The sequence below is a fragment of the Canis aureus genome, chromosome 15 (genome assembly GCF_053574225.1).
Source record: "Canis aureus isolate CA01 chromosome 15, VMU_Caureus_v.1.0, whole genome shotgun sequence".
Classification (NCBI taxonomy): domain Eukaryota; kingdom Metazoa; phylum Chordata; class Mammalia; order Carnivora; family Canidae; genus Canis; species Canis aureus.
The window spans coordinates 31209643-31218885 of record NC_135625.1 but is presented as its reverse complement, the minus strand read 5'-3'; the positions used below and the strand labels follow the sequence as shown (position 1 = coordinate 31218885).

The 9243-nt window shown below is 40.0% G+C and overlaps 1 long non-coding RNA gene across 4 annotated transcripts in view; it reads right to left on the bottom strand.

Annotated features, from left to right (window-relative positions):
* Positions 1–328: 328 nt before the first annotated feature.
* Positions 329–9243, bottom strand: part of LOC144284450 (uncharacterized) — a 29436-nt gene continuing 20521 nt past the window's right edge. For 2 of the 4 annotated variants that reach the window (XR_013352855.1, XR_013352857.1), the window contains one exon: positions 4301–5838. This is a non-coding gene — a long non-coding RNA (uncharacterized LOC144284450). Of the gene's footprint in view, positions 2880–4300; positions 5839–5942; positions 6109–9243 lie in introns of those variants that run through there. The other 2 variants (XR_013352856.1, XR_013352854.1) reach the window with 2 other exon arrangements.

Below are 9243 nucleotides of genomic sequence, written 5' to 3'. Positions count from 1 at the left end.
GATGTGTTCCAGGATCAGAGGAAACTTAATTATTTGAAAATTATGCTGATGTGGTTCTATATGTGCTGAGTTGTTATCACCGCCAGGTTTAGATTTACTTTCTTAATGCATCTGAATTGTGGTGCATCATAATTAACTTGATTTTTGGAGTTGAAGGTTTTTTTTTTTTTCCTGGACTCAGAAGATGTACATCATCTAAAGAAGAATGTTCCAACTATTTGGACCCAGTTATTCCACTTCCAGGAATTCATCCTAAGGAAATATTTCAGAAGGGAAAAATGCTAATCATGCAGAGATGTTTATAATCAACTTTATTTATGATGGCCAAGAAGCAAGAATGAGAAACAACTGGACAACGGTTAAATAAACTATGACAGTAATTCAGTTAGGATAATATGTGACCATTCAAACTGATACATAGAAAGGAATAGAAGGAGCAGTCACATGTATTACACCTCACAATTTTACACTTCAGAGTTTGTAAATTGTGTTTATGCTACGTTACCTCATTTATTCTTCACAATAACCCTGTGAAATAGAGGAAATTCTCTCCATTTGCTGAGAAGAAAACAGACAAATGAAACTGATGTGGTTTGTCTGAGGTCACTCATGAAATATTCAACACATTGACCACAGCTGTTTGAAAATTGTACATACATAGATCATGATTGGAAAGACCATAACAAGTTGCAAATAGTTGCTCTGTTCAAAGTATTTTTTTCCATGGATGTGTGTGTGTGTGTGTGTGTGTGTGTGTGTGTTTGTAAAACTTTTAAACACTGAATACTTCTAGGATTATTTATCCTAATTATTGAAACTATTTTTAAAGAAGATTTTATTTATTCATTCATGAGAGACACACAGAAAGATAGAGAAGCAGAGGCAGAGGCAGAGGCAGAGGCAGATGCAGCCTCCACACAGGGAGCCGGATGCGGGACTCGATCCTGGGACTCCAGGATCACGTCCTGGGCTGAAGGCAGGTGCTAAACTGCTGAGCCACCCAGGGATCCCCTGAAGCTATGTTCTTTAACTTCCTTATTAAACATCAAAATCTTGAGATTACCTATGAGATAGGGTGTCTTTGCTTTTTGCAGATATATACAAATCCTATTTATGTCCTGCATTCCCATACAGACAGGAAGGTTCTCTGGGGTGGCTAAACAAGTAGCTTTCACAGCCTGCCTGCCTACTATTCCCCCTTTTTCTTTCTTTTTTTTTTAATAACCTCCACACCCAGCATGGAGCCCCATGCCAGGGCTTGAACTCACAACTGTGAGATCAAGACCTAAGCTGAGATCAGGAGTGAGACACTTAACCAACAGAGCCACCCAGGTGCCCCATATCCCCTCTATTTAACACTACTATGGCCAGATGGGGGCCTATCCTGACTCAGTCCTGCTTGAGGCATTTACTTATCTACCCACTAAAGGAATTTCTCTCTGAAAGTTAAGGCCACAAGTCCTTCGTGTTTGGAAGTCTTCAGAGCTGCCTTTAAGAGAGATGTCCTTTAGCAGCCAGGGTGATTTGTTAGATATATATGCTAAGCTTTCAGTTTATGCTTCTTTTTAATAGGACAAATATCTCATCCCAAATATTTTGTTCCCTCTGTTCCTCTTTGTTCTCTCTGGGTCTCAATGTCTTTTCCAGAACATGAGCATTCTCCATTGGAAATGTTCATTCTGATTCAAATATCTCCAAAGCTGGAACAAGCAGAGCATAAGCCAGGATCCTGATTCTCTTTGTCAACACAGAAACGATATTCATTCTCAAGGATATCATCTCTTCTCTCACAGAGTGTGAACAATTTCTATTCAAAATGTATCTTTTTTATTTTTTAAAGATTTGTATTTATTTGCAAGAGACACACACAGAGAGGCAGAGACACAGGAAGAGGGAGAAGCAAGATCCCTGTGGGGAGTCTGATGTGGGACTCGATCCTGGGACCCTGGGATTATGATGTGAGCCAAAGGCAGATGCTCAACCACTAAGCCATCCAAGGTATCCCAGTTCAAAACGTAGCTTTAAACGATTTCTGCCTGGCTGCAACTTGATTGTTGATTGTAAACACAAATATAACCAGAGGAACTGAAATCCTGAAACCCTTTTCATGGGCGTCCAGTGGGCACAATGTGTGTTTGTTAATACTCTCAGGTCTTAGGGATAAAGAACACTTTGAACCATCCCAGTTTGAAAAGCATTGCTCTAACCCCATAACTTTTGGGCGAAAGCCTTCTTTTTCTCCTCCCCTTCAGAATCAAGCTTTTTGAGAGAATTGTTCACACATATTATCTTTTCTTTCTCTGAAGCATTCTGGCTTCAAACCCTGTCACTCCACTAAGACCATTTTTCCGGCAACTCCTTGGGAGCATCACTGTGCAGCTTTTGGACTCTTTACCTTTCTTTGCTTTTCTCTAGTCTTCATGACTCAGTAGAAGGGTCATGAAGCAGCCCTGGCATCTTCATGTGTACTCCCCCTGGACCAGTCTTCTGTCAATGACCTGAAGGGAATTGTTGATAAAGACTCTAACTCCCCACCCCTCAAGCAGACAGCTCACAGGTACACATGCTTTACTGTTGCTAAGATCTGTCCCAACAGATTAAACCTCAACTGTCCATGAGGGTGACTTGTTTGATAATACACCTTTTTGTTTGTTTTCTTTCTCTTCCATGTTTCTTCTTGTCACTTCCATGCCAATGTTTCTTGGGATCACCTCCCAAATGGACTACTTGCATTCAAGTCCTTGTTTCAAGATCTGCTTTTGGAAGAACCTCCCAAAAGACACCATATTTCTTCTGGGAAGTAGTTACTTCTTTGGGACTCTAGAGATGTGGGGCTGCTAGTCCTTCCATTGGCTGAACACACCCAGTAGGCAGGAAACCTAGATAACACAGTACAAGGGTGGACTCTAAGAGATTAGAGGAGCACAGAGAAGGTTGGGGGATGCATCTGTCAGAAATGGGGTGTAGCAGGGGTGCCTGGGTGGCTCAATTGGCTAAGCATCTGCTTTTGGCTCAGGTCATGATCTGGGATCGAGCCTTGCATTGGGCTCCCTGCTTTGCAGGAAGTCTGCTTCTCCCTTTGCCTCTGCCTGAGGCTCCCCACTGCTTGTGCTCTCTCTGTCTGTAAAATAAATAAAATCTTAAAAAAGAAAAAGAAAAAGAAATGGGATGTAGCAAATAGAACAGAGTCAGCATTGCACTGTCAGAGGTGACACACTAGCCTGCCATGCTTCTTTGAAGAATCCCGTGTAGCCATTGGACTATACGGCCCCCTAGGATTTATTAGGCCTACATGTATTTCCTGATTTTCTATAACAGATACACTTTGCTTCTGCAACAAGGAAAAATTAAGAAAATGTATAACAAAAAACAAAACTCATGCTTTTAAATGAAATGAGACTTATTTATAAAAAATACACATTTTGGGGCACCTGGGTGGCTCAGTCAGATAAGCCTCTGCCTTTGGCTCAGGTCATGATTCTGGGGCCCTGAGACCAAGCCTCACATTGGGCTCTCTGCTCAGCAGGGAGTCTGCTTCTCCCTCTCCCTCTGCACTACCCCCACCCGGCTCATGCACTCACTCTCTCTCAAATAAATAAAAAAATGTTTTTAAAAATACACATTGTAAGTTTGTGACTTAGAAGAGCCTCAAAGTCTAATCTAGTCTTCATTTGGGATCAATCATGATTAACTCATGATACTATAATTAAAATAGCAGTTACCGCTGGTCTCAGTTTAGGGCACAGATGGGAAAACAAGCAAAATCCAGTATTGGACTTACACTGCTGAATAGGCTTACTCATAAAAGCCATATATGGTTTACAAAAGTTATGCCTGGAAACAATAACGAAATATAATTTCAAGACTTGCTGGCTTTTAAATGTATTTTATTTAGTTCTTCACGATAGACAAATTTAAGAAATGTCTGGCCATAGAAGGAAAAAGGCCAACAAGAAAAAAACACAATGGATATTTGTTAGAATATATATTGTCAGCCCCTTCTTCTCTCAAAACAGGCATTCTTTCACTCAACAACAACAACAACAAAAAAGGGATCCCTGGGTGGCGCAGCGGTTTGGCGCCTGCCTTTGGCCCAGGGCGCGATCCTGGAGACCCGGGATCGAATCCCACGTCGGGCTCCCGGTGCATGGAGCCTGCTTCTCCCTCTGCCTGTGTCTCTGCCTCTCTCTCTCTCTCTGTGACTATCATAAATAAATAAAAATTAAAAAAAAAAAAAACAACAACAAAAAAGAATTCGATTCAACTGATATTAGGATTTCTCGCAAAAATCAGGGCAAGATTTTGCTCTTTTGATAACATGGTTTATTCTTCTGTACATGGATGCACATTACACAATACCCAGAGCAGATTTTTCTCCTCCTATAATTATGTCCCATTAGGACACTGAAGCACAAGGAAAAAATCAGAGCATTGTTAATATTCAGCCCGATACATTTAATTTTTTTTATTGTGGTACTGAAATTACTGAAATACTGAATAACTGAAATTACTCTTTAACCCTTTCCAGCTTTACTGTTGATCAGCATTAACCACATTTACAATGTTGTGCAACCATTACCACTATCCAACTCCAGAACATTTTCATCTTTCAAAACTGGAACTCTGTACCCCCTGAATAAGAATTCCTCATTCTCCACTCCCCTGACTCTTAGAAACCTCCATTCTACTTTCTGTTTTTACAAATTTGACTATTCTAGGCATCTCATATAGGTGAAATCATATAATATTTGTTATTTTGTGTTTGGCTTATTTCACTTAGCATAACATCTTCAAGGTTTTTCCATGTGGGAGCATGCGCAGAATCTCATCCCTTTTTAAGGCTGGATACTATTCTATTTTTTATATCTGCCATATTTTATTTCTCCATCATCTGTTAATGGACACTTGAGTTGTTCCACTTTTTGGTTATTGTGAATAAAGCTGCTATGAACATTGGAATATAAATATCTATTTGAATCCCCGTGACTTATTTTTTTTAAGATTTTATTTATTTATTTATTTACTTATTTATTTATGAGAGACAGAGAGCATGCGTACAAGTGCATGTGAAAGGAGGAGGAGCAGAGGGAGAAGGAGCGGTAAGAATCTTAAACAGAATTCCACGCTGAGCTGGGAGCCCAATGTGGGGCTTGATCCTGCCACCCTGAGATCACAACCTGAGCCAAAACCAAAAGTCGGACGCTTAACCAGCTGAGTCACCCAGGCACCCCCAATTTCATTTTTAATAGAAATTTCATTTCTAACCCAAACAGAATGTGTGATGAATATCTAAACTCTATTGAGAGAGGTTTTCCTCTTGAGAGGTTAGAGCCCCAAAGAGTTTACAAAGTAATCATATAGATGAATTTTTTTGCGATTTTGAAATACAGAAAGAAAGTAGGCATAAACAAGGCAAGAGGCTGTACGCAAAGGAAATAAAGGTACAGCTTAATGATAGAATATAAATACCAAATACCACAGCCCCTGTAATACATCCTGCATTTCTCTTTTTATAGGTATTTGTCTTGGTTTCCTGGAACTGAACATAAACAGATGAAAACCTGGGAGGCTAGGTTAGAGGGGTCTTAGAATGATAACTTTAGTAAAAGATTTTCAATTTTATACTGATTTAAACTCTTCAAACTTTTTCTGTGTGTTTAAGGAAATTTAATTTTCTTACTTAAAAGTGGACTTTTTTTCCCCCTAAAGCTGTATATTCACAGAGGTGCTATCACTGGCATCTAGGAACTTTAAAAGGGATTCTGTTTTGGCTTCAAAAGCTGTCAGATGTTTTTCACACCACGAGAGGTTTTCTGTAAACACAGCAAGCCCTTCACCCTGTCAGAAGATGAGAGAGGACAAATAAAACAGACAATCAGCTGTGCCTCAGCCCACATAACCCCAAAAGCTGATTCTTATTTTAAAAACCACGCAGACGAGACCGTTAGTAGAGCAAGTCTGTAGCTCAGTAAGCTTTTCCACTCCAAGCCACTGGTATGACTCCTTGTAGCCCCGGCTCCAGCTGTTGCTAGGTAACCATTTTGAAATGGACACGTAGCAACTATGAACTGGCATCTTCCTTTTCTGCTCCATCGTTCTTTGAACAGACTTCCAATTCCCAAGTCCAGTAGAACATCAAAGTCCAGGAGGGAGGGGAGAGAGAGAGAGAGAGATCATAGACTATGACCACCCAACCTTTACATTTTGAAAGGTTACACTTCTTGACACTTCCCCAAATTCAGTAAGTATGTACTTTTGATACAAACGAAACAAAAGCCAAAGGTCTACTCTTTGGCCATTGAAATAACCCCTTTGTGAGGATGTTGAGTTAATACATAGTATGCTCCAATCAGTTATTATCATTGCGTGCAAGGATACAATCTTTTTGTGAGCAAGAGTCTACTTTATGCATCCCTTTCATGGGCTGGAATTAGGTGCTCAAGGATCCCACAGAACATCTTACGAGGGGCTTATATCATGAAAAGTCATGCATTCTCCTTTTTTTTTTTTTTTTTTTTTTTTTTTAGGGATCCAGGAAGTGGTAAAGGGGTAAAAGGCAGGGAGGAAGAGGTATGGAGTAAAATCTTCATTAGTTGGGATTAAAGCTATCTGTGATAGGAAATTCAAATTAAGAGTGAGTTAAACAAGGTGGAAATTTCTTTTTCATTCTAATTTCAGCAGGTGTGGACGCTCTATAATCATAAGAAAAAGACAAGCTATTTCTATCTTCTTGTCATCATCATCCTCAACCCTTGTCTTTCATCTCATGTCCAAGATGGGTGTCCTAACCTGGTAAGGAGTCCTATCCTACCCAGTAGGAAAGAACAAAAGTGAGAAGAGCATGCCCTCCCCTCATTTTTAGGATGCTTATAGAAGGTTTCACATTCCAGTTCCAACCAGAGCACAGTGTGAATGTAGACTTTCTTTTGCCTGTAGTCTGACTGACACACTCCACACATTTCCAAAGTTACTTAGGTTAACACTTTTTCCCCTCACCTCCCACCCAGGGCGTGAGGTTGTTTCACGTAAGTGTGATACAGACATTTCTGTCACATTCTGCATTCCATCCTGGATCCCTCAGCTTCCTAAAGGATTTGTAAATTCGCATACATTAAGGTTCTCTCTTTGTGCTATAAATTCTCCAGGTTTTGTCACATATTTTAAATACTAAGAAAATGTACCATTTTGATATTACTTTACCAATTTATATTTAATAATTTAGTATTTTAATAACAATTTAATATAAATGGCAGCAAATGATTTGGGTTGCACAGCTCTCCAGTGGCAGAGCTAGGATTTGAACCTAGATGAGCAAATCTTCAAAGCTCCCTTTCCTACCGTGTCATTTTCTTTTTTCCAGAATCTTCTCAGGTGATAGGAAAAACTTTAGATTTCCCTGTGTAGAGTTGCTTATTCTTTCCCATATATTGGCATAACGGTCCCCAGCTAGCAGGTCAGGTTTGGAAGGTGGGTATGGAAGAGTTTGTTTTTTAGAATTGTAGACTCTCACTGGATGAAAATAGCACATTGGCAACTGATTTGATAACAGATCAACGAAGGGGCACAGATTAGTCAAAGTTGTCAGGGGGGCCTCACTGATGGTCATTTGGAAAAGCCGTCCCATCATCCACGTTTCTTCCTCCTTATCATATTAATATCTTGGATCAGTCAGCACCCACTTGCAATCTCTGCTACCTTCACTGCCCAACAACCAGTGGATACTTCAATTTATCCATCCTCACCACCTCACTGCCCTGCTGTGCTCTCTCATGGCTCAGTTTACAATGTGCTCAATAGGATTGGTCCCCTTACTTCTGTGAGTGATGGCTGATGGCTGTGGAAGCCCAAAGAAGATAGAGCTGGTGCTGTGGCAACAGAAGGAAATGAGCATCGTGTAGAAAGGTTACAGTCTGAGGAAGGAAACCACTGACTTTCTCATAGAAACTCAGCTAAAATTGAAAAAAAGGCCACTGTATTTTTCTCTTTTGTGACCTGTCACTTCAGTACATTCTATGGTGGAGACCATTAATTGTGTTCCCTTATTTTTTAAAAAGGTTTTGTTTATTCATGAGAGACACAATGAGAGGCAGAGACATAGGCAGAGGGAGAAGCAGGAGAAGCAGGGAGCCCGATGCAGGACTTGATTCCAGCACCCCAGATCACAACCTGAGCCGAAGCAGATGCTCCATCACTGAGCCACCCAGGCATCCCAATTGTGTTCCCTTATCAATTCTCCCCTTCTTCTTTAGTAACAGAATTGTTGTATGATATCAGGCCCATGGCCATCCAGAAAAATGTCTTCCAGACTCCCTGGAAAACTAGTTGATAAAGTTACCTCCCACAGGGGTACATGTTAACAGCAATTTGGGTACTGCTATATAGGAACACTGAAATTGAACAATAGAATAAATGGATGGTGGATGGTAGGAGTCCAGTATCTCACTGTTAGGACAAAAGGAGGAGATTAGAATGATGCAAGTGGTAATGGATTGAAGTTGGAGACATCTCTGTGAACTCACATTTAGCTGAATATAGATACAAATAGTTACATACAGAAATATTCATGCATATGTGCAAATACCTGATTTAATATATGCACAGATAGTCCTTTTCTCTTTCAGCTGAGAAGCAAAGAGACTCCAATAACAATGAGCATGTCTATCATCCAGATCCTGATTTCTAATACCATTCTTCAATAAAAGGACTAGGGTTCCCCAGAAAAATAGCTGGTTCTAGGCCTGGGACATGAAACATACAAGATGAACCTGAGACATCTTGTAAATGCAGAAATTAAGGAAGTGCTTAAAACACACACACACACACACACACACACACACACAATATGAAGGAGCATGTTAAAGGGACAAGGAACCAAGTAAAAGAGCTCTCTCCCCATAGCCAAGCTGGAAAATTTTGAACAAGAAAATAAATAAAGAAGGATTTGGGGGATTATAACTCAAAGTATTATTTTAAAAATCCTTGAATCCATACTGATATAAATAAATGACTGAATTAAAAGGAAGTTCAAATAATTTATACAGATATTCTGCCCTCAAAGAGATGGACCATAATTTTCTACTCTTTAAGTATAACCTGTGCATAGTGACTTCCTTCCAAAGGACACAGGATGAAAAGGGGGAAAACGAGGACAAAGTTACTGTAAACGTACGGCAGAGAAATCTGACAAATACTACCTCAGCCAGGTGAGCAAAGTTAGCATCAACAGTGATAAGTCATGTTGAT